Below are 23796 nucleotides of genomic sequence, written 5' to 3'. Positions count from 1 at the left end.
GCCCCGCCCCGCCCCGCCCCGGCCCCGCCCCTCGCCGGCGGGGGCGGTGCGCGACGGCAGCTCGCTGGGCGGCCGTTACGGCCGTTGCGGCGGTTGGGGGCTATCGGTGCAGAGCAGCGCGCGGGGCTCTGGGCCTACCGGGCCCCGGCGGTGGCACAGCTCTTCCCCGCTGCCAGCGCAGGCCCTCAGCCGCTGCCGCGTACCGCCATGACAGCGGCGGCTCAGCCCTCGGCCCGTGCCGGGGAGAGAGAACCTTTGCTCTCGTTCCAGCAGCTAGGAAAGAGGGAGAGGTGCTATCTGTCAGGGGTTCAGGGGATTTTTAACGTACCGTGAACAAATCGAAGTATACCAAGACAGGGCCAAGAGGTTTCCTGCTTTCGGCTGGGATAGAGTTAATTTTCTTTCTAGCAGCTGGTCTAGTGCTGTGTTTTGGATTTAGTATGAGAATAATGTTGATAACACACTGATGTTTGAGTTGTTGCTAAGTAGTGCTTACACTAGTCAGGGACTTTTCAGCTTCCCATGCTCTGCCAGGTGCACAAGAAGCTGGGAGGGGGCACAGCCAGACTGGCCAAAGGGCTATTCCGTACCATATGGCGTCATGCTCAGTATATGAACTGGGGGGAGTTGGCCAGGGCACAGCGATCGCTGCTCAGGGATGGGCTGGGCATCGGTCAGCGGGTGGTGAGTGGTTGCATCACTTTATTTTTTCCTTGGATTTTGTTCCTCTCTCTCTCTCTTCTTGTTTTCCTTTTTATTACTTTTATTATTACTTTTATTTTATTTTATTTCAGTTCTTATCTCAACCCACGAGTTTTCTTACTTTTGCCCTTCAGATTCTCTCCCCCATCCCACCGGGGGCAGGGTGAGCAAGCGGCTGTGTGGGGCTTGGTTGCCAGCTGGGGCTAAACCACAACAGGAGCCCAGCAGTTTAAGCAACGACATCTGTAGAGAGAGGCCATCATTACTGGTCCCACAGCAGACCTTATCTCTCCTGATGAGCTCGGCTCATTACTGTGAGTTATTGCCATAAGCATTTCAGCACAGGTAATATAGATGAACCAAGGACTGTTACTAATCAAAAAGAAAACTTTAATTACCTGGAAGTAAAATGAAATACTCTGTTTCCCCCACAACTACAGCAAATATTTATGTTTTGCTCAACAACAAAAGCAGAACAACGCAAAATTTGAAGTTCCTGTTGTAGTGGGGAGAAGCAGTGACCCTGCAAAGCCACGACAGTAAGAAGGATTTGCGACTGCACAGCACAGTGAGGTGCGCTCATGTTTTCTGGGCTTTTCGTGGCCAGGCTGCTCACCTGGATTCCAGAGGCTCACAGCAAGTCACGCAGGAAGCAACCTCATGAATCCTGCTCGCTGGCCCTTTCTCCCAGGGAGCAGCTGCCATATCTAACCCGTTCCTGACAGATGCCTGTCTAACCTGTTTTAAAACCTCTAGTGATAGACGCTTTCACACTGTTCCCCAGGCAATCTCCTCCTGCACTTTGTTATACATATGGCTGGAGACAAGTACCTAGGTCTCCACATCCTGCAGTTTCTGCCCCATACTATTTCTCCTGTTTCTAGAGGACATTGGTAAAAGATTTAATTCCTGAGGAGTATATAAAAAAGATGCTGCAAAGCTGGAAAGTTCCATGCATCTCCTCAGTCTTCCCTAGATTAAAAAGCACTAATTCTTTTGATCTTTCCTCACAGACCACATCATACATACATTTTTCTTGTTCTCCTCTGAACTCTCTCCAGCTTGTTTACATTTTTCTTGAAATCTAGTGTCCACTACTAGGCCCCACATTCACATTGTCAGTGCTAAATCGATTGAGAAGGTTATGTGATGTGCCAGTATTTACCCCTGTTTCTTCATGCCCCAAACATTTGCCTTTTTTTTTTTTTTGCAAGTGTCACACTGTTGATGCACCTGCAGCTCATCTGTTCCACCTCAAAGGCTTTTTCAAATCACTGCCACCTAGCTGGTCTTTTCCCATCTCAGATTTGTACTGTAGATTGATGTCCTTTCTGAATACATTCTAAACATCCCATCTCCGAGGCAGCAGGAGATCCCCACCTCTAAACATCAGCATCAACTTCTTGAGTAGTGCTGATGCAGTTGTTTGTAGGCCTACACTATCATCAGCTGTATCAGTGAAACAACTCAGTCTAACAAAAAACAAAGAGTGGGGGAGGGAAGGACAAAGACGGTTTTTGTGGGTTTTTTTAAATCCAGATCATTTTGTTGATCTGATTTACAGAGCAGCCCTGCAAAACCAGTTTCTTGTGTTTGAGGTCGCTGAACATCTCATTAGTCAAGCTGGTCTTTTACTACCTTCCTGTCCTTCCTACACACTGGGATAATTTCCAGCTGTGCTCGTAATACTGTTGAACTCCTCTGAGCTACTCTCCTTTATGCTCAATTTTTCTCTTCTGCCACCAATTCTCAAAGTAAAGTCTGTTTTCTTTGAGGCCACTGTCTTTGGTCTTCCACTCTCCTTTGCGAAAGCTTTGAAAAAACATTGCAACAATAAGCACTAGATATTTTTTCCCTGAATCTGAAGTTAACAAAAATCGTCATTTCTTCAGACTTTGCATTCACTTTTAAAATCGTTCAGTGACAGGAGACTGTAAGGAGCCTGCAAATTGCAGAGGGATTCTGACATAGCTTGCAGGGCTGGCTGGGATCCTCAGCCTGCTTTCTTCATCCCTTTGCTCCAGAAGCTTGCCTCTGGAGCTTGCCTTCTCTCCCTCTTCCACATTATCCCCTTTTCACATCGAATCGCCTGTCACTCCCAGAAAACAAGGCCATTTATAAACCTATGACTCTGGCTCAACCATTTGTAAAGATTCGGGACTTCCTCGGGCCACATGTATTTGATAAGACCTGCACGGTGTTGTTAGGCAGTGGCTTGGCAAGCACAAGCTTATATGCAGTGCTGAGAACCCTGTCTCCTCTCAGTGACTGAAACTTTACACCAAATTGGGCAGACTTATCCTGTTTATCAATCCACAACTCCCAGATTTCATCTACTCTTTCAATGTCAGCTATATTTCTGTAAAACATATCTGCTGGAGCAAGATAATTCATGTAAATTGCAGCTTACACAAGCAAGAAATCAGGCTTTCAGAGCTGCAGAGGGACACCGGAAAACGAACTAGAGGGGCATCAAAACACGAGGCAAACCTGGGGGTTTTTTTGCTTACATAAATATCATTATGCTAGCTCCAACTCATTTTGTCTCGAGAGAGACCTGTGGTTGGCAAGTGGCAGAGTTCTGTTTGCAGACATCTCCAGTTTCACTCCAGCTCACTGGGTCAAAAAAGAATAAAAAGCAAAGTCTCTAAGCCAGTTTACATTCCTGCCTGTGAAACTAACAAGTAGACAGGTAGGTTTCAAAATAGCCAACATCAAGGCAATGTCAAGGCTCTGATTTTAACTGGAAGGCTTACAGCAGTCTTGACTAAAGGCAAAGGTTAACCTGTCTCCCTAGTTAGTGTCGCCAACGCAGGACTGCAAAAATTATTCTGTGGGAAAGCAGTAGGATGATTTACAGTTTTTCCTTGTCCAATAGGAAGACAAAAGAAATGCCAGATCTGCTGCCAAGTGCAGCTCTGCAAAGGAGGTTCCCACCTGAGTCAGCTTTAGAAGCTCCCAAAAAAAGATTGCTGTTTATTTTAAAATCTTGTTTTTCAGATTTGAAGGTGCTTCTTTTTTTCCAGGTGTATCTGCATACAGATACCTAAAGATTTCAGTACTTCATTTAAAGCCTCATTTAGCCAGACTGCCTCAGTCTAAAATAACTTCAATTGCTACAGGTCCCTGCCAATTTCTTTGGCTCAGAGAAGCACACAAGCCCATGCGCACACACACACAAGCCATATCTGTTCAAATTCCTTAAATAAAAAGGGGCATGCCTCCCTTTGCTAGATTCTCTTGTTCCACCTGGAGCCTCTGGCAGGATCTGAGGAATCTGTGTAAGCATTTGTAAGAACACTTCTATGTCCCTTCATTTCGTACAGTAGGTGTTCTGATAAAATCCTTCCTGTCAATATTTGTATATTCCTTGGACACCAATCTTTGTGGTAAAGTTTTTTATACTCATTTATAACTTCAGGGTACTTTTTGTTTATTAGAGTGGAAACGCAGATGTTGTCCATGACTACTTTTTAATTAATAGTAAGGTAGCAGAAAGAGTGCAATATGATGTCAATTGCACAATTCTATATGAAGGCAATAATTTTAAACACAACATGGTAATTGTCTTGTACCCCAAGGGATGAAATAAGATCACTGGCTTGCATCAGTGCAAAAGTTACTACAGAACACAAGAAAAATAGAGCATAAGTGTAGGCAGAGATGTTGGGAAATAAGGTTGATTAACAATGCATGGATAATTCACTGCAGGGTATGAAGAATTACGTGGGTGAGTATATAAGGGATTAAAAAAAAAAAAAGGCAGGCATTTGTGTACCTGCTACAGTTACTCAATACTGTAAGACCGTGAGAACAAATGTTTCTGGAACAAAGCCCACAGTTTTAGTGCCACCGTGTATCTTATCCTTAATTTATGCAGAATATTACTTTATGATCAAGAGGCAATAGGCTCCAAAAAGCCACTCCATAGAGAACTTAAGAATTTGTAATAAGCCAAACCATTTAGACTGGGACAAAAAAGAGGAGCTTGAAATTAAAAACTGCAGAGAATCCAACAGAGTTGCTTGCCACATGTGGCAGTTCAGTAATGCTTTATTTATTTTGTTTTTATTTTATTTTAAAATTAAAATATCACCTAATTTTTTTTGAAAAAAATTAAAATCATAGAATCATAGAATCATTTAGGTTGGAAAAGACCCCTAAGATCACTGAGTCCAAACATAAGCCAAACACTGCCAAGTCCACCACTAAACCGTGTCCCTAAGTGCCACATCTACACGTCTTTCAAATACCTCCAGGGATGGTTACTCAACCACTGCCCTGGGCAGCTTCTTCCAATGCTTGACAACCCTTTCGGTGAAGAAATTTTTCCTAATATCCAGTCTAAACCTCCCCTGGCACAACTTGAGGCCATTTCCTCTTGTCCTATCGCTTGCTGCTTGGGAGAAGAGACCAACACTCGCCTCGCCACAACCTCCTTTCACGTAGTTGCAGAGAAGAGAGAAGGTCTCCCCTCAGCCTCCTTTTCTCCAGGCTACACAACCCCAGTTCCCTCAGCCGCTCCTCATCACACTTGTGCCCTAGACCCTTCACCAGCTTTGTTGCCCTGCTCTGGACACGCTCCAGCACCTCAATGTCTCTCTTGTAGTGAGGGGCCCAAAACTGAAACACAGGATTCGAGGTGTGGCCTCACCAGTGCCGAGCACAGGGGCACGATCACTTCCCTAGTCCTGCTGGCCACACTATTTGTGGTACAAGCCAGGATGCCATTGGCTTTCTTGGCCACCTGGGCACACTGCCGGCTCATATTCAGCCGGCTCTCGACCAGCACCCCCAGGTCCTTTTCTGCCAGGCAGCTTGCCAGCCACTCTTCCCCAAGCCTGTAGCGTTGCATGGGGTTGTTGTGACCCAAGTGTAGGACCATCTTAATATATGTGTATACATACACATATATAATATGTATATAGTATACATATATGTATTCAATTAAATATGTATTCAGCCAAATAAAAATAATAAATGAGCAAAGTTATTTTCACTTATTTTGCTTATTTCTAAGTTGGGAGATTACAAAGCAACAGATGGCAGCCTATGACATCTGCGGATCCCAGCCTTTTATTTTTTCATAAGCTGTATACACATTCCCATTCACACACAACTCTAAACAATCTCTTAAAAGAAGAAATGAAGGCACCATTGACCCATAGAAGTACGGCAGAGGTCAAAGCTTTTGATTGCCACTGGAGTTCAGTCTCTTCATTCAATATTTACTGCAGTTGTTGCTTCTCACACTGACCTTGAAACACTTAGAGGTATGAAAAGACTGTTAAATGTATAGTTTTTTCAGTAGATGGAGAATAAACAAGAAAGTGTAGGGGAAGAGCACATTTTTCTGATGACACTAAATAATAATGAACGTTGCATTAGAATGCTCTATAATAAAAGTGGCTGCACAGTACATGAAGACATAAAGAGTTAAATGCCAGAGTGCTCTTGCTGGGTACTGCAGAGCTCTGCCCTACCTCACAGCTCAGTAGTCATTTTGATGACAACAATTAAAGATTTGAAACTTTCTCCCATGGTTGCAGAGAAATAACTTAAAGGCAGCTAAGAAATTAAAAGTGAAAGAATTCAGAAAATGCAAACTAATCTATACTGGAGAAGTTAAAACCTGGAGTACAGCTATGCTAAAAGAAACAGGGATAAATGTTTTGCCCAGTGGATAGCAAATGTGGGAGATATGAGCAATGTAGAAGCATCAGATTGCATAGGAGGAAGTAAAAATCTGTCTCCATTTGAAAGTCTCACTTAAAACATTGCATTCCGGTTCAGCCACTTCACTACAATGAACAGACTGACAAATTGCAGACAGTTCCAAGAAAATCATCCAGGAAATAATGAATTATCCAGGAGTAGGAACGGAGACACCTTCCAGGAAAAATCCAAAGTTCAAGGTATATATTATAAGCTAAAAATAGCTACAGAGGCATGATAACGCTTTGCAAATATCTGAGGATGTAGGATTCTAGGGATGGAGGGTGAAGGACTTGACTTGGAATACAAAAAGAGGTATGCACCTGAGCAAATGTGGCTGACAGAGTGACCAGAACAACCCGTTCCTCACAGCACGGGAGGTGTCGATAGGAGAATGAGACCAGTGATTTGATGAGTGCCAATGGACAGGACATGGGAAACTGAGTGTGTAAGTAGGTGGGACAAAGCACCAGAACGTTAACTGTGAGGAAGCCGTACATTGCAGCAAGAGTAAGCGGATGGCTAGATAGATCACCTGTTCTTTACTGTCTGCAGTGTTCAGTATTAGACTGAATTGTAAAATTCTCTAGTCACCTTTCCCTCAATTACATTGTGAATATAACAACAGAGTCTAATAGTTCTTAAAATATTCCTTGTGTCTTATTTAAGCAAGGTCATTATAAAGGGAAAATATCTATATGCTCTAATTAGCTAAAACTGCTTGCAGGCAAAAACAGTTCCTCGATGTTGTTCTCTATACTCTGCCGACTTCAGTTGCCTACAGAACTTCTTGGGGGCCAGCCAAGGCCTGGCCCCACACCCAGGTGCCTCTGTTCAGTGTATTTGAATGCTCTGTCAGTGTTCATGCAAAGTATCCACAAGTACTTTTCTTCTTTCACGTTGTATACTGTCTGTTCACACGCAGAGAAGGACTCTGAGATTGTCCAGTTTTACACATTGTCAAAATCATGACCACTCATTTTTGTCACATTTATAAATCACAGCTGAACTACACAGATATTACTGTTCTCAAAACCCTTGTAGCTGTCTTTGAATTGATAATATATTCCATCTTTTGACATCCAAAGACTTTTCTTTTTCCCAGTACTACCTTGAACAGGTAGTTCTGGGTAGTAGAACTACCTCCTGTGTGAGGCCATCTATCCACTGCACCTGTTTCCTTTACAGTAAGGGTTAGGAAGGATGGTCCTTCACAAAACTCTGATCTTCATCCCAGAAACTATAGCAGCTCAGTGCAAACCCCCCCCCCCCCCCCCCCCATTCTGCAAGCAGAGCACATAGCAATTCCTTCTAACCCTATAGCAGTTTTAAAATCTTTGTGCCATCATAACTTCCCTTGAAGCCACCCTCTCTCACTAATGCTACATCCTCATGAACTGTCAGAGACTGAAGGGAAGGGAATTCCTGATAAGGGGAGAAGAAATGGTGCAGTGGTGGAGCTTTTCTCCCTCTTGCTCCTGTGAAAGAAAGTGGGAAAAGAGAGCACACCATTTAGTTTTGTGCAGCTGCTCTTGCTCTGTGGATGTTTTCTGCAGGAGAATTGCTGCAGAGTTTTGGGAGTGAGAGCAGAATGCCAAATGTCTGGTTCCCTCAGCCACCATACCCTGCAGAGGTATTTCCATGCTGAAATACAGGTGAGAAGCAACACTTCAAAGCTGCTTCTTCTGTCTCCCATGTAGCTACGATTCAATAGCCCCTAACTGAGCTTCTCACAGGATAGCTGCAATTGAATTTAGATCTGTCTGTAATATGAACAAAGGCAAGATGTCTTCCATCTTCCTCATAGGAAAGGTCCTAAAAGATCTCTAGTATCTGTAATGTTGGAATGGGGCACATTTTCCAAAATCTGCTGCTCACAAATACACCTCATCAAGGAGGTTTTCTAAGAATTGCCACAAGAATGAGCAACTATATCCTTTTGTTCATTCTGTAGAAAGCAGAAGTTTAGCTTTCAGATCACTGTCTTGCCTCAGGACTGAGTTTAGAGCTGAGCAGTCAGCACATGTAGCATTTACTGTGAGGATGGAAAGAATAAAAACACAGAATGTAATGCAGAGACAGCAAATTCCCCTCATTTTATAGAGCTGGCCTGCTCAGCAGCGTGCAGGGCCAGTAACTGAACTTTGAGAAATACGAAAGAACCAAATGGCCCTACAACATGGGGAATATCTGCAGTGCCGCACGTTTTGCCACGTTCTTTGACATACCTCCAACACCCCAGGTGAGTCTTTGCAAGGCCTGTGTAGAGAGCCCTGCATCGGTTTGTGTCAGGACAGAGCCTCACTTACCAACACAGAGACAATTCTCTCCCACTTTTCTGAATTTCTGGGATAGCATCAAGGTCTCTAACCTGGACTGAGAATCAGTTATTCAAGGCTTTACTTCAGTACACCATCTTATTTGTCCCCTACCAAAGCTTGCTCGACTCATACGAAATAATGAGTTGACCGTATTAACCATTTTCACTGTGTCGCTGAACATGTGCAGGGCGATAAGGGTAAAAGGCCCCAATGTGTTCTTCTTTGACCTCCCCCTGTAGCACCTCCCCTTTAGCAGAGTGCCTAAGACTGTCCTAAGTGGTTTGAATGATTTTTCTAACTCATACTAGTATTTTACTCTTCTCCAGCAAAAAGGCTCCCGAGGTGTGGCACACAAACATTTTTAGAAGTGTTTTTTGAAGGACAAATTAGCTTACGTGGCAGCAGTAGTGGATTCCAAGTTGCTGTGTGCCGACTCTTGTCTGAACAAGAACAAATGCCTCCACGTGAACAGCGACTGTGTGATGTGGGGAGGAATGCCTGATGGCATATGACCACAAGGGAAGCACATTTATAAAGGTCTTTACTTATTAATCACTTCCTGAACATTAGACAAACACTTTCACAACAGCAATTACAGCCAGTCAACAGAACCTCACTGCTGTACATAGTGCATGCAACTGCTCCTCTCAAAATGCCTCCAGCACCAACCCAGGTGGTGCCTGAACCTGCACTTGCAGCTCAGGATGGTGGAACAAGGGAAGATAAGGGGAAAGAATAAGATAAAGCACAGGGTATTGGTGAAACCGAACGTGCTTTAGGTAGGCGAGTGGATTAGGTTGGGGGCACGCAGTAGATGGGCAGAGGCGAAAGGTTGGGATCTGAGTGAGGTCCATTACTCAGACAGGAAAGTAAAGCATCTGAGGTAGATTCACCGGTTTGTAGGAGTGGGACGTGCAGCAGAAGGATGTCAGTACATGGATCTGAAGATCTAATGAAGGGGACGGAATGCACTAGGAGGAAAGAGGCAGGCAGGAGGGGAAACAAACCTCTTCTGACCCATGTTTATGATCTGGAAAAAAGTATTCTAGTAATATCTACCAATGCTGACAAACAAATTAAGGTTTGAATCCTCCCTGCCCCAGTTCAGTATTGATTTGAAAATTATCTTCAAATGAAAGCTCGGTGTACTTTTCATAATGCAGGCTACGTAGCTGCACACACAGAAACTGTAAGTTAATCAACGGGAGAGATTTACCGACAAAACACAGGGCAAGTACCAGGGTGAGGTATAGTAGCTCCTTGCTAGGCTCAGAAACTGTGTCTGAGCTCCCTCTAGTGAGTTGTGTTGGTTTTCTACACTCAAAGGTCACTACCAGCTACCATACACCTATTGACTCGATAGCTAAATTCAAAGCCAAATACTTTTAAAACAAACGGGCAAAGGATCTTTGTACCTGTCCTGTAACAGTTCGTGTCAATTCTGCTTCACAAAGCTACGTTCTTCTTTTCAGAAGTTGCCAGAAAAGTAAAAAAGAACAAATGCAGTTTTAATGGTGTTAGAGACAAATTGAAACTAGACTGTTTCCAAAGCACTTGCAAAACAAAAGCAGCAGGCTTCTATAACTTCCTACCGCAGGTAACATAAATATTTTCTAAAACACAGAAGGGAGTGCGGTCAAGGGCTTTTGCCATCATGAATGCAAAACAACTGCCAGAAGTAAGGCTGGCATATAGATCAGTTCAGTTCATATCTTAATTAATAAGTAAATGGGTGAATCACTAACTTTTAAAAAAATTCGCCTGCTCTATTTTCTACATGACGTCTGAACTCTCATACATGGCCACTGTAAGCCCAAAAAGGAGATTGTACAATTTATTTAAGTCTCAGGATTTGTGGTCCTCTCCCAATAACATCCCCTTTCCGAACTTTAAAAAGTGTTTAAAATTGTTCCATTTTTAAAGTCAAATTTTTTAAAAACTAAAATAGACATTAAAAAAATGTTCATGGAACATGCGGCTTGAGACATGTATGTCCATTCTGATGACAATTCTCTGCCTGCCATTTTAATTATTTCCTCCTGGAATGAGGAATGGAAGGGACCTTTTTGTATGCAATGAGCTTAAGGTAGAGGCTACAAAGTGTTGCCCCAGCTCCTTCATACAGGCACACACATCTGCCTATGTTTTTCCCCACAATTGTGAGGAAAAAAGGAATACTTCTATCAAAACAACACTCAGCTGTCTTGTGGTCATCCTAAGTGTGTCCTCCAGCTCTATGGGTGATTTGCTGTGAGGTTGTACAGTTTACTTCACCTGTCTTTGTAGCATACGGGACCCCTTGTCTTGGTTGTAACCTCTTGTCTAGGCACTCCTGCTACAGCAAGCTGTGGACACCAGCATTACTGTTTCCTGATATTGCTGTTCTCTTGCTCGTTATCAGTTCTGCTATGCTCATGGGACCACATTTTGTTGCATTGTTTAGCCACCACCACAAATTAACTTCTATTCATGGATTCATCCTTTTTCAAGTTTCCTGTGCCACCAAAAAAATCCCTGTCTCCTAGATGTGTGCCACTAACAACCTTTTACAGTCCTACCCCCTTCTGGGTAGAGCAGAGAAGTAGTTCCCTCACAGTTCCTGTCCTCACACTGCCCTGCCTGGACTTCATTTCCGGAGTTCTCAAATCCAGGTACACATTTAGGAGTGGGCACGACAGCAGCCATAAAGTTAACCAGAGCAGGGTGAGAGGTTGTTATCCCATCGGCCAAGGATGACTGAAAGCTGTAGAGGAAGTTAATTTACCCAAATGAGGAAGAGAATGAAGAACTGGAGCTTTGCATTTAACATTACCGAGCAGCAATATTTCCCTGCCCACCACATCAGGCTCGTCATAGGCTCACCAACAGGAGGTTTGTTCACTTGCTTTTAAAAAGATCTGAGAAGGAGAGGAAGCACCCAAAGGCCGTGGTAGTAGAAACCACTGCACTCTCTCTCCACCTCCCAGGCTAGTTTACCATTTGATCACGCACTAAGCGTTTGAATGGAATTTTTCAAAGCAGTTGCTCTATCCTACCCTACAAATCCAGCTGGTAATTGAGGCTTCCAAGGAGAATAATGTTTTGTAGCTGAAATGACCAACGCTGAATGCACTGTGATACATAACAAGAAATATAGCATGTGGAATGAAAGGTACCTTACAGGTAATTTGGAGCACTGTGGTCAGATTCCGCATCAGAGGAGGCACGTAGTGCTGAAACCATCTGGCCTGCGGCTACAAGAGAGGCATAAAACCAAGTTAATGGCAGCATGCCAGGGCCTTCTTAAAAAACAACACATCACTAAAATGAAGTAAGTGCTGATGTAGCACCACCAAAGGCTCTTTAATGGGCCTGGAGACAGAGTGCCCTTACATTTCATTGCATACCTAACAGCAATACCTGCACCCACAGAAGAAAGGTTGTTTCTAATGATCACTCTCTATGTCTTATAATGGTTCCAGACCCGTGGTAAATATTAAAAGCTCTGGTTGTCCTTCTTGCCCTTTAATTTTTTTTTATAAAACATACTGGCATTTGACTTCTTATGAAAAATGACCAATCTTCTTTATAGGAATAAATAACAAGATCCAGCAGGTGAAGCTGAATCTGAAACTAGGACATTCTTGGTTAAAAATAACTCATTAGGATTTAAGCATGTAAGCCACCTGAAAACAGGCCATAGATGCTTATCAGAATTACCAGTTAAAAGCAGATGCTAAACCTCCATGTCTGGTTCAGAGAACATTACAAATAATCTGAAATTTACTCCCAAACATTAATGAGATAAATTGACCATTGCATGGTTGTGCACTGAAATCAGCCAGAGCAGCGAAATCACTAAGCATTGTGTAGGTCTGAGGAACAGACTTGTGCTGTTGTCAGCTATTACAGCCACACGATGTGGACTTATTTTCCTCTCATTAACACTTCAATCCTTTCCTGTATTTTTATGTGACCGATTTGTGACATACGCAGACAGAAACACAGAATATCGGTACTTCAAGCAGTTTTGTTTCAGCTGCAGCCATCGGTCTGCGTCATTGAATACAAGACATCTCCTCTCACTTGCACAGCCCCCCCAGTACGATGATCTTGGGGGACACGGCCTCTGGCACCCGAGAGCTGAGCCCAGCTGCCGCAAAGCCATCAGGTGGCACCGCTTGCTTGTGCTGCCCTTGATTTTTGACGATTTACCCTTTATATATTCTACTGACGTTGGTGTGTGGACTGCACCTATGTGCTCTGTCCTATTTAGGATAGCTTTCCGTCTTTAAGGTCTGGACTGCAGAGCTGTTGTTATTTCTTTTGATGTAAGTAGGGAGGGAATAGGAAAAATCCAAAGAAGGGCAAACCATGTAAAAGGTTCTATTTTTGAAGCAGCAGTCTGGAAAATACTTGATGCACAGAGGTCAACATTTGTTTTTAAATAAAAATCTGGATGCTTGTTTGGTTTTGAGGTGTCTGCTTATCAGCGTTCTCAGAGACTATGGTTAAATTTCATTTTGTAGGAGTTCTCAATACTCTCTGCTCTCAAATCATCAGCCCACACACATGCCCTGTTTTCTCTCTCTTGAAGGGACAGCAGAGGGAAGGAATGAAAGTGAAATAATAATTTCTGCCGAAAAATAAGACTGAAGGTGTACACACAACTAGACTAAACACAATGAGAAGGCACTATTATATCTGGCCTCTGGCTTAAACAAGATTGTCTCTAGCTTTTCCCTCTGTCTTCCTCCAGTTCCTGGAAGCCATCAAGCTGTGCCCAGAGCTCACTCCCTCTGTCTCCATCCTCCACTTGTGTCCTCTTCTAATTTGCTTCCTATTTGCATTCTCTCCGGTGCACCTGAAAGTGCCACATTTGCAGACAGAACATGGACCACATGACCTCACACAGTTACTTGCATTTTACTGATGGACAAGGAGGGAGAGGACATCTCCTCAGTTTGGTGTGGCAACATATTACCAAGAATTCATTTTGATTCTGCACAAGTGTCTTTCAAAAACTGCAAGTACAAATTTTTGCTTGCAAATAACTAAAAAGTGTGCATGGCATTTATCTTCCTCAGATAACACTTGGAGGATCTCGTAAGGACTCTGGGGTTAGCATTTGATGCAAGACATCTTAATAACCTCCTAATCTTTGCAATATCTGTTTTGCTGGCTAAGTGATTTAACACTATTGTATGGATATAAATAAGTAATATCTATGTACACTGTAATGGACAATAAATACTGACCCTGAAATATTCAAATACAATGAACAGGTAGTAAAAACAATCAAACAAATCTAGTGAAGATGAGGCTTTTTATATATAACTTGTAGTTTCTGAGTCTTCAAGCTTCTTAAAATATTTGTTTCTCCATAGCCACAAGGGACAGAAATTTTTATATTAAAAAATTCGGACTCTAGTTAGAATATACACCCATTAGTTGAGACTACAAAAATACTGTTGGACCTGAGATAAAACATGAAGAGTCAGAAATACAGCACACACAGGAGGCCTTCAGCTCTGATTATGAGTCTCCTAGAAGCAACTGATTGCATAAAATGTCTGAAATCTCAACTAACATACTATGTAATCGCTTAGCAGCAGATAAGGATTCTGGACTGCAAAAAGGATATCCCTAAACAACCCTTACAAATAAGGCCCATGAGGAGTTTCTCTCTCATTCAGATCCAAAAGACATAGATGCAGTGTTTTGAGTTTTATTCCCTCCCATTCCCCTGGGCCCTTTTGCTTTCTCCCAGGCTGAGCTAGCTTCACTATTAAACACAGCTGCCTCTCTCCCACACTCACATAGTTCCCTATGGCAGCCAAACAGAACGGCAAAGGACTCTGGTGGGTATGGATGGCACAAAGGTCTCCATGGACTGTTTCTAAATACATGCTTAGAAGGGAAAACAGCAGAAATATTTATAGTGAACGTGTTATTACCGACTTCACCATTAATCACCGAGCAGCTCCAGGAATGTTGCTCTGCGGATCTTGTCACCTTAGAAACCTTCCGGAGGCACTTTGGGAATTTGTCCAAGATTCCACCAAACTTCTGGCCAAGCAGCAATACCTTGGACCTGCATCCAAATGTCAAGCATAGTCAAAAAAAAGCTGAACTTACCTTAAGTCCACTGGAATTTATAGCTAGTAACAATTTCATTTTCCTTACCTACAGCAGAGGTTTATGCTGGCTCAGCTGTCCAGGAAATTAGTCACACATTGATGGAACCGGCGCAAATTCCCATTATAGGTGGAACCAAAAAAGTCATAGCCATCGCCCTCACAGCTGCAACCTCTTGTCCAAGGTCAGTTGGATCCAGCTCCTCCCCAAAACCTGTTAGAAGTCGGACAAATTGCCAAGGATCTTTGAGAGAACAGATTGCTCCTCCCAGGACTGCCAAAGAGAGAGCAAGAATCAGTCACCTAGAGGGGACGGCAAGACAGGCAGAGAGCTAGCAAGAATCACTCAGATATAACCTGTTTTTCTGTCTTCTTCCACTTTTTAAAAGGGACACTCATTCTGCGCAGTGTAGCAAAACCAATTACACAACATAACTTTCAAACCTCTAATTACAGTGGATGCTTCTGCCTCAATATTGCTGGAGGGAAACATTCATGCAATGAAGCCATGGTATCTGTGACAACAACGTCATGTGCCATGCTGATCTAATACTAGTTCATGGCTAAATTTTAGTGTCGCCCTTCCTGGTGGTAATTACGCCTTACAATTAAAAAAGAATCATCATCAAGGCTGTGTACAAACAAAATGTTTTCATATGAAACAAAGAACTCAGTAAGCAAAATATTGTAACATTTGTTAATAACCTATAGCATATATTTTCAAAAAGTCTATTTTAAGGGCCAAAGGATGAAACTTCTGTGATAATTAATAGTCTAATCTTTCATAACTGGAACTAGGTCAACAACAAATTAAATTACCCAGCCAGCATGGAAACGATGAATTGCAGGAAAATTAAAAACTGCTATTAAAATAGATTTCCAGCCTCTCTTGGTAACTCACCTGGAAGGGAAAAACCAGTAATATCAGGATGTCAGTGTCATGGAAAGCAATTAGGCAGTGTCATGCTGCTTTCCAGTTTCTGAACTGCAGTGTTACAAGAATCAAAGAGATAAAATTTACACCAGGATAGTAAGATATAGAAACAACAGGAAAGTTATAGCAGCCAGTTACAGAATTCTTTCAGTATGTCTTTTATTGAAAAAATATGGGACAGCTTGAAATTAATTCATGTTCATGTCAAATCATAACAGTAAGATCTTTTTCTCTTTTTTAGCATTTTTTTTTTTTTAAAGTCAAGAGTGTCTCAAAGCATTTTACTAGGTTTAGGTAGGTGTCAAATCTACTGGAAATGAAATTCCTCTACAGGGCTGCACTGCAATGGTGGGGGGGAAATTAAATACCCTTATGCCTCAGCCATGTCTTGTCAAAGTATGGGTCAGAAGTGCAGCGCTTGGGGAGCAGGGCTGCTCTTACGCTGGTATTCCCTGTAGGTAAGAACAACATACCTGGGAGGTGGAAGAAAGGGGAGGAAGGTCTGTCTGTGTACTCAGTGGCCCTGGTTTACAGAGATGTGGACATATACTAGAAGTGAAGCATATACAGAAGCCTCATAATATCAGGACCTGTGCACCACCAGTAATATGACCTCATGTGCTTCAAACGCTAATTACAGTAGTAACAAAATGCATACCTCCAAGATTAGAAGATCAATAACAAATCCGTACAAGAATTTCAGTGCAAGAACAGTTGTGAGAATATAAAAATACGGCTTTGCTTTAGCTAGAAATGATGTTGCAGGACTATCAAAAGGCTTTTTCCCATTTTGCTATGGTTTTGTTTTGGAAGAAAATAGCCTAATACTCAAAGTGTTCTGATTTTGATGGAGCTGCATATTTTAAAGTAATGCAGCTCTGTGTCTGCTTCTCTGAAGAGCACTATTTATTAAGATTGTAAAGTCAATGCCTCAAATCCCAGAAATAAGGCTGCTTGTACTTCGTGATTTGGGCTTTTGGTACCTATGTTTTATGATATTGTCTTTAATTACATGTCCTGGTTTTGGCTGGGATAGAGTTAATTTTCTTTTCAATAGCTGGTATAGTGCTGTGTTTTGGATTTAGTATGAGAATAATGTTGATAACACACTGATGACTGAGTTGTTGCTGAGCAGTGTTTACACTAGTCAAGGACTTTTCAGCTTCCCATGCTCTGCTGGGTGCGCAAGAAGCTGGGAGGGGGCACAGCCAGACTGGCCAAAGGGCTATTCCGTACCATATGGCGTCATGCTCAGTATATGAACTGGGGGGAGTTGGCCAGGGAGCAGCGATCGCTGCTCAGGGATGGGCTGGGGGTCAGTCGGCAGGTGGTGAGCAGTTGTATCACTTGTTTTTTCCTGGGTTTTGTTCCTCTCTCTCTCTTGTTGTTTTCCTTCTCATTACAAATTATTATTATTCTTTGTTGTTGTTGTTCCAATTATTAAATTGTTCTTATCTCAACCCACGAGTTTTCTTACTTTTGCTCTTTCGATTGTCTCCCCCACCCCACCGGGGGGGAGGGTGAGCGAGCAGCTGTGTGGGGCTGAATTGCTGACTGGGGCTAAACCACAATATAACTTTATCGTATCCAGTTGTCTCCAAGGATTCGTGTTCATGCAATCACTGGGAAGCTATTCAGTCTTCTTTTTGCCTGCCCTACTCAATGAGTGGATTCAGGTCTTAGTTAAAATGCCTCCTCCACATCAGGTTCTGCTTATGAAACTATTCACTTGAAGTGACGGATTAGCACTAATTTAACTACAGTGTTTGAAGGCTTTCTTGTAAATATTGAGGTACTGCCTTAAAAAGATAGAAGACTTGATCTCTGCCAACAGGTTTGCATAATTTGAGAGAAGCAATGCACATTAAACGAGTGCAGGTTGGGCCAAGTACAGATATCATGCATGGGCCATTTGTTGGTTTGACGACGATTTTGAAATTCAAATGCTGTTACGCTGGAAATTTGCAGTACACCTAAATAAAATTCTTCTTCCTAAGGAGGAAAACTCAAAAGGAAGCAGATATAACTTCTCTTAATGATAACATGCAGTCCTGCTGACATTTCAAGCCTAGTCTATCAGTAATTTACTTTAAAAAAGCAATGCTTCTCACAGTAACAGAAGCAGCAGCAGCAGGAGTCTGTGACTTTTTTGTAGAATGAGATATTTGAGGTCGAGACAAAGAGAAACGAGAAATAGCCTGAAGAAAGGACAATACGGTTACATCCCTTCCTCCTCTCTCCCTCCTCAGTTTGAATAAATTGGCAGCAATGAGTATTTCATCACAAGGAAAATCCCAGTCATATGACCTATTTTCATCTAATTACATGACCTACCCTTTCCCTCCCCCTGCTAAAGGTTTTTTTTACCATTTACTCACACGTGCCTTGGAAATCATGACACGTGCTGAAAAGCAGTGCCTCAGTGAGATCTGCTGAGATAAGTACCTCAGCTCATGAAGATCTAACAATGAATTTTAATAGGGGCTGATAAGATTACTCACCTAACGTCCATTTCTGGTTTTCCTACATGACATAGGCATAGGCAGCATTAAACGGTGGCTTCTCTGCATTTAGTACTCCTAGCATCAACTGAAAAGAATAGGACATGCATGGGTCTGAAAAATGGGTGCACAGAAATGTGATGATAGCACTGAAAAATGGGTGCTACCTGCTGTGACCATATTCTTTTTCTATTTCAGTAAGAAATTATGATGGCATCACTCTTCTCTGCCACCCCTTGGGTATGCATTTGGAAGGAAAGAGGCGAAAGCTGTAACCTCCACCTTCTGCCCAAAAACCCACAAGTAAGTCACTTTAAAAAGGGAAAAAACACAGAACCAGCAGGCAAGATGCCTGAATCTTTCTGCGGTCAAGGACAGTTTCCACAGCTAATATCTATGACAGAAGGGTGTTTCTGGAGGTGGCTGCACTAGGGAATTGGTTGTGTTTGGACCAGAAGCTGTACCTTAATTTGGCTCATTTTTTCCTTTATGTCAGCCTCCCCACATTGTTTTCAAGATTTCCAGTGAATAGCTTATGATGGGCAATTTCTTAGTGAACCTGAGAATCTCAACCACTAAATATACCTAAATCACTAAATCCCCACTAATCCTGTCACTACATTGAGTCACAGAGTAGCAAAAAGCTTAATTGCTATAAATGCTCATAGTATGGGGGACAGACTTTCAGATTCTCTCTCAAAGCTTCTAGTATGAACACTTTAAAAAACAACCCGGTCATATTTTCCACGGTCTGTTCCTGTCCCCCCGCTCCCAGGTAACCACTGGTAATATTAAGACCATTAAAAGCTCTGCTCCATTGCGGGTACCATAAAGTGGGAAGGACTAACAAGCCCATATACTGCAGATACCAGATACTGAAATCCATCAAGCAACTGGTTTTACCCCTCACTCCCATAGGGAAATGCTAAGATGCAAAAGCAGTTTATAGTTCTACAGGTAGCTTGAAATAGCTGTAAAATCTCACAATATAGTCATTATGATGCTGAAAAACCTCACAAAAAATAAAACCAGATGCAATTTCTTCAACTGATAGCACAGCACAAAAACTGGCAGGAATACTAAAGCATATCTTCCGACTTTTCAATACTTTTTTCCTACAGCCCCTCTGATACAGCGATCATATTCACAGAAAACTCAAAAAAGAAAGTGAAAAACAAGAAGGGTTTTCTTCCTTTCTTTTTTCAGATGTAAGGTTCATTGCAATTGTGACAATGCAGGGTAACCTTTTCAGACAAAGTGTGACTAGCAAGTTGCTGATATTGCTTAAAATGTTTTACTTCTGAGATTACCATGACCCCACTCATTATAAGGAACATTAGAATGTATATTGCTACATCACCACAGGAGCATCAGAGGAGAATTGTCCCCGTTACATAGGGGAAACACACTCCTGAAACACAGGAGAATTAAGTGACGTGCTTAAGACCACGTAGGAAATTTGTGGGAGAGCAGGCAATTAAATCAAACCCTCCCAAGTTCCAGTTTTGTCTTATCACTTAATCAACTCTCTCTCCCAACTACTTCAAACCATGTCACAGCACAGCCTTTTTGAGCCACACCCAATTTTTTTTTCTGGTCATATAAAAAAAATACTGAGCCAATTGGTTAAAAGGGATGTCATTCAGAGACAGGAATGAAGGTTTGGGGAAAATAAAATAGAAGAGAATATAAGGACAGAACTGAAAAGCAAGCAGTCTGCTATTTAGCAGTGCAGTTCAGAACAATAGCCAGAAAAAAAATAATTTTAGACTTGCCCTGTCTCTGTCCTAGTGTAACCTGCTAAACCATATTTGAATTCATGATTGTGATGCTACATGCTCTGTGATGGTAAGTGCCACAGAGCACAGCCTTTTTTCCTTGAGAAACTTTTTGAAGTCTGCCCTTGTTCATATTTGAATGATCTTGAAATCCTGAGGCAGTCTCGGCAGCCAGCACTGCTTCCATTCAAAACTTTCTGCAAGTATTTTTATGGTTTCCCTGATGCCTTTGTTGTGGGATCCTAAAGCCTTCAGTCCCTCATGCTACGTATTTCTACTTAAGGAAGATCAGCAGGTTTAGATTCTTAAAACTTTTTTGGGAGTACTCAGGATAGCAATTACTTTGAAATACTTCGGAAAGGTCCACAGGACATACTGTGCAGTCTCTTCTATGCTGGACTGTAGGCAATACAATCTCAGGCTCAGTGCTGAAGGACACTGCTTGATCTCCTGCTAGCGGAACATCTGAATCCCAGTCATGGCTGCTGCTTTCCTACAGAGGGAATTATGTGGCAAAGAGCATCTCCTCCAGTCTTGCATGGATATGGACTCATTACAGGCACCTACTGCCTAACTCATCTCTAGCTGTGGGGAGTGTATGAAAAGACAGGCTGTTTTGGAGTTGCACGACTGAAACTCTAGAGGTCTTTATAGACAACTCATGGCTGTTCTGTTTGGTTTTGAGAGACCTGCAGCTGCTGGTCATCTCAGTGGTCAAAGGAGCAAAGGGAAGAATACTTGCCTCCCTGGCTGCTCTGTACTGGGAAATCGTAGCTGTGAAAGGTTGCAGTACAAAGACAAACAAAGTGCCAGACTGAGCTGTCAGTGTGCGTGGGCTGTGGAAGGCTTGCTCCGCATTGCAAAATTCAGCCAGTTCACTGAAAATATTGTTCCGTCATCCTACTGCATGAGCCGATAGAGATGGTTCTTTTTAATGGGGCTGTTTTATAATACATGAGTCACTTATTGCTAATGGCCATCTATTTTGCCTTTGTAGGTAAACCATGGGCTATTACCCAGGAGTGAATTGGCTCAGAAAAGCAATGCCCTATTTATAGAAAAATATAAGAGACAGTACATGCCAAATTAAAAAAAAAAAAAAAATACCATTGCTTAATTTTCCTCTTTGCCTTCAACTAAGGGAAAGCTTTTGATAATACAAAAATTGAAAGGAAAAAAAGGTTATTAAAGGCATTTTGAGGGACGCCAAGAACATTTGAAATTATTTTCATTTTTCACATTTGCAGACAGTGACGACAACATCCAGTTTATGGTCAGAACATTTCTGTGCCTCACAAGAACTTCATTTCTGCTGGGAGACAGAATCTGGTGACCGCTACTTCTTTCCACATCGCTTTGTTTCCTCACTCTTGGCACAGCAATAGGTATTGTGTGAAGCCCAGCAGAGCTGCAAGACTGTGCCTTGACTTTTCTAATAGGATTCTCAATAGGGCCTGCTCTGCTGAGCATTGTTACTTTCCTGGTAGTTAACAGAGCATGAGTAGTTAACGGTTAGATGGTGAAACACAAAGTGACTACAGAGAGCTTGAGCCTTATTTTCTGATGATAGGAGTTGCTATTATACTATGTGTTCCCATGTGGTCTGTTGATACAATTTGTTTTAATACATGTAAATAGCAACCAGCTACCACGGGTATGATGATATCAAGTACTAAAAATATGCTAAAATGGCATTTGGACTTAGTGCTGCGTACTATAAAGGAAATTCATCTCTTGAATCAATTTTATTTCTTAAGATCACCACAAAATTTATAAGAATATAAAAATATATTTAAATAAAGTCTTCAAAGCTATGTGAAGTCAAAGATAATGTGAACAACAGGGTACTCCTTTATCTTCCCTAATCTATGTTGTCTTATTGGGAACCGGGACCAGACAAAAGATCAGAAGATAGGATTTATAAACTCTGGTCCTGCTTTGCTTCTTCCTGCTACGTGACCTTCTACAAACCACTTGAATTCCTCCTAAGGAGTCCTACAGAGAATTCAGCAATATTTTAACCATTAGTACCTCTCCTCTCTGATGTCATTAAACTATTGTGCATTTTTTTTCTGTTTCTATAAAATCTGATTGGAAAAAAACCCCACCATCACTGATAGATATAATTATCAGAAATATTTTTCATCCTTTACCAATAAAATTTTTTTATCATCTTTGATCATAGGTCTTTATTACATTCTTTCTGCAGCCCTTTTGCCCATAATATACTCAGTCTTTACCTTTGTACAACCTTGAGAAGTTGTTTCCCCTTATTTAATTTACTAACTTGTACATAAAGCCTCAGATCTTTGAACAGTCACTGAGAAACCTCAGTATATAACTTTTTTTCTTTGTAACTCTTTTCCAATATACTCTTGTCTATTAATTATGGTAGGCCTTTTTGGAGCAACATTGCTAGTTTCTATGATGGCAGATACTGACATTTTGTCTTGCTGAAATTGTACAGATCCTTAGTGATTAAAACCTTTCGCTCTCTTCTTTTCTGTGAGTCCTTTCTATAGTGGACTGAATTCAGCTAGCTCGGAAAAGTAGTGTGAAAATATTGTTGCTACTCTCATAGCCTCAGAGACTATCTACCAATTTCCTTAGAAATTCTGGCAGAAAAGGCAGAAGTATTACGCTGTAAAGTATGAGGATTCTCAGTATCACATACGAGTGGCAAGATTCATGTTATCTTTGGCAAAAAGCATCAATTCCAGTTCCTGAGGAAGAAGAAGAGGAATTGGCTTAATGCTGTCTCTCTCTAATAAAAAGATGTCAAGGAAAACTGATGAATGGTTCCTAAGTGAAAGTAAAAAAAAGTACATTTTTAGGTGTAAGGTTTACGTGGAAGTAACAATATCCTCATGTTGCTCAACTTCTAGTGCATATATGCTTTCACCGCCACTTCTTATGCAACCATTACCTTCTAGTGCAAGGCTGCCAGTTCAGGAGAGCAGAATGAATACCCACCAGCTGAAGGGGTGCACTATAGCAAACACTGCATTGGCACTGCTTCCATGCATTACAAACAGCAGTTGTGGAATCTGGGCATGTTTTGGCAAAACTGTGAAAACCAGTAAAGTTGTCTCATTGCAGTACTCGGCACATGGCACTTTTGGAAAAAAACCCTATAGCTATCACTCTGGAAGTTGTTTTTGGTAACAACTTTAAAGTTGATCAGTCTATGAAAGCACAATAGTGGGGCTTAAATTAATTTTCAATGCCAGGCGATGAAATGGGACACAATCATTAACTGTCATTTGACAGAAGTGTTACTGGAAACTTCCCCAACAGCCTAACAAATGAGCCCTACATCAGGAGCCCATCTTGGCTAAAAGATGACACTTTGCCAGATAGTTTCTTGGCAAAAAGCAAAAGGAGAGAGCTGACTGATCTATTGTCATGTGAAACTCAACAATTTTAGATTAACGGAGGACTTTGGTCTGGTATTAGACATGCCTTTGAAATTTTGGGTGTGCCTCAATGCTGTCTCTAAATTTTTTGTTTTACCCTGTTTGCCATTAAAAACAAGCTCAGGATGAACCCAAGTGCAGAATCAGACCTTTGGCTGAAATTCACTGATACCAATTCTGTAACATCTTAGCCGTCACAGAGCAACTCTGTAAAACAGCACGCATCTACTTCCCATCATAATTTTCTTCAAGACATGACCACAATTTTTGGACATTATTGAATGCAGTAAACCCTAGGCGTATGTTACGCCCA

General features: G+C 41.8%; 1 protein-coding gene and 1 long non-coding RNA gene across 2 annotated transcripts in view; both read right to left on the bottom strand.

The window, feature by feature from the left end:
- Positions 1 to 10883: 10883 nt before the first annotated feature.
- On the bottom strand, positions 10884 to 15693 carry LOC140649393 (uncharacterized). The gene is made up of 4 exons (XR_012041618.1): positions 15674 to 15693; positions 14904 to 15068; positions 14675 to 14811; positions 10884 to 11971 (listed from the first exon to the last, which is right to left on the bottom strand). It is a non-coding gene; the product is annotated as an uncharacterized lncRNA (long non-coding RNA).
- Positions 15694 to 18318: 2625 nt separating this feature from the next.
- CNST (consortin, connexin sorting protein) overlaps positions 18319 to 23796 on the bottom strand; it is a 62272-nt gene continuing 56794 nt past the window's right edge. The window contains exon 13 of the transcript XR_012041617.1: positions 18319 to 18377. The gene's annotated coding sequence lies outside the window, so the exon portion shown is untranslated. The remainder of the gene's footprint in view (positions 18378 to 23796) is intronic.

This window comes from Ciconia boyciana, chromosome 3 (genome assembly GCF_034638445.1).
Source record: "Ciconia boyciana chromosome 3, ASM3463844v1, whole genome shotgun sequence".
Taxonomy (NCBI): domain Eukaryota; kingdom Metazoa; phylum Chordata; class Aves; order Ciconiiformes; family Ciconiidae; genus Ciconia; species Ciconia boyciana.
The sequence above is the reverse complement of the archived record's forward strand: the minus strand, read 5'-3'. Positions and strand labels throughout refer to the sequence as shown.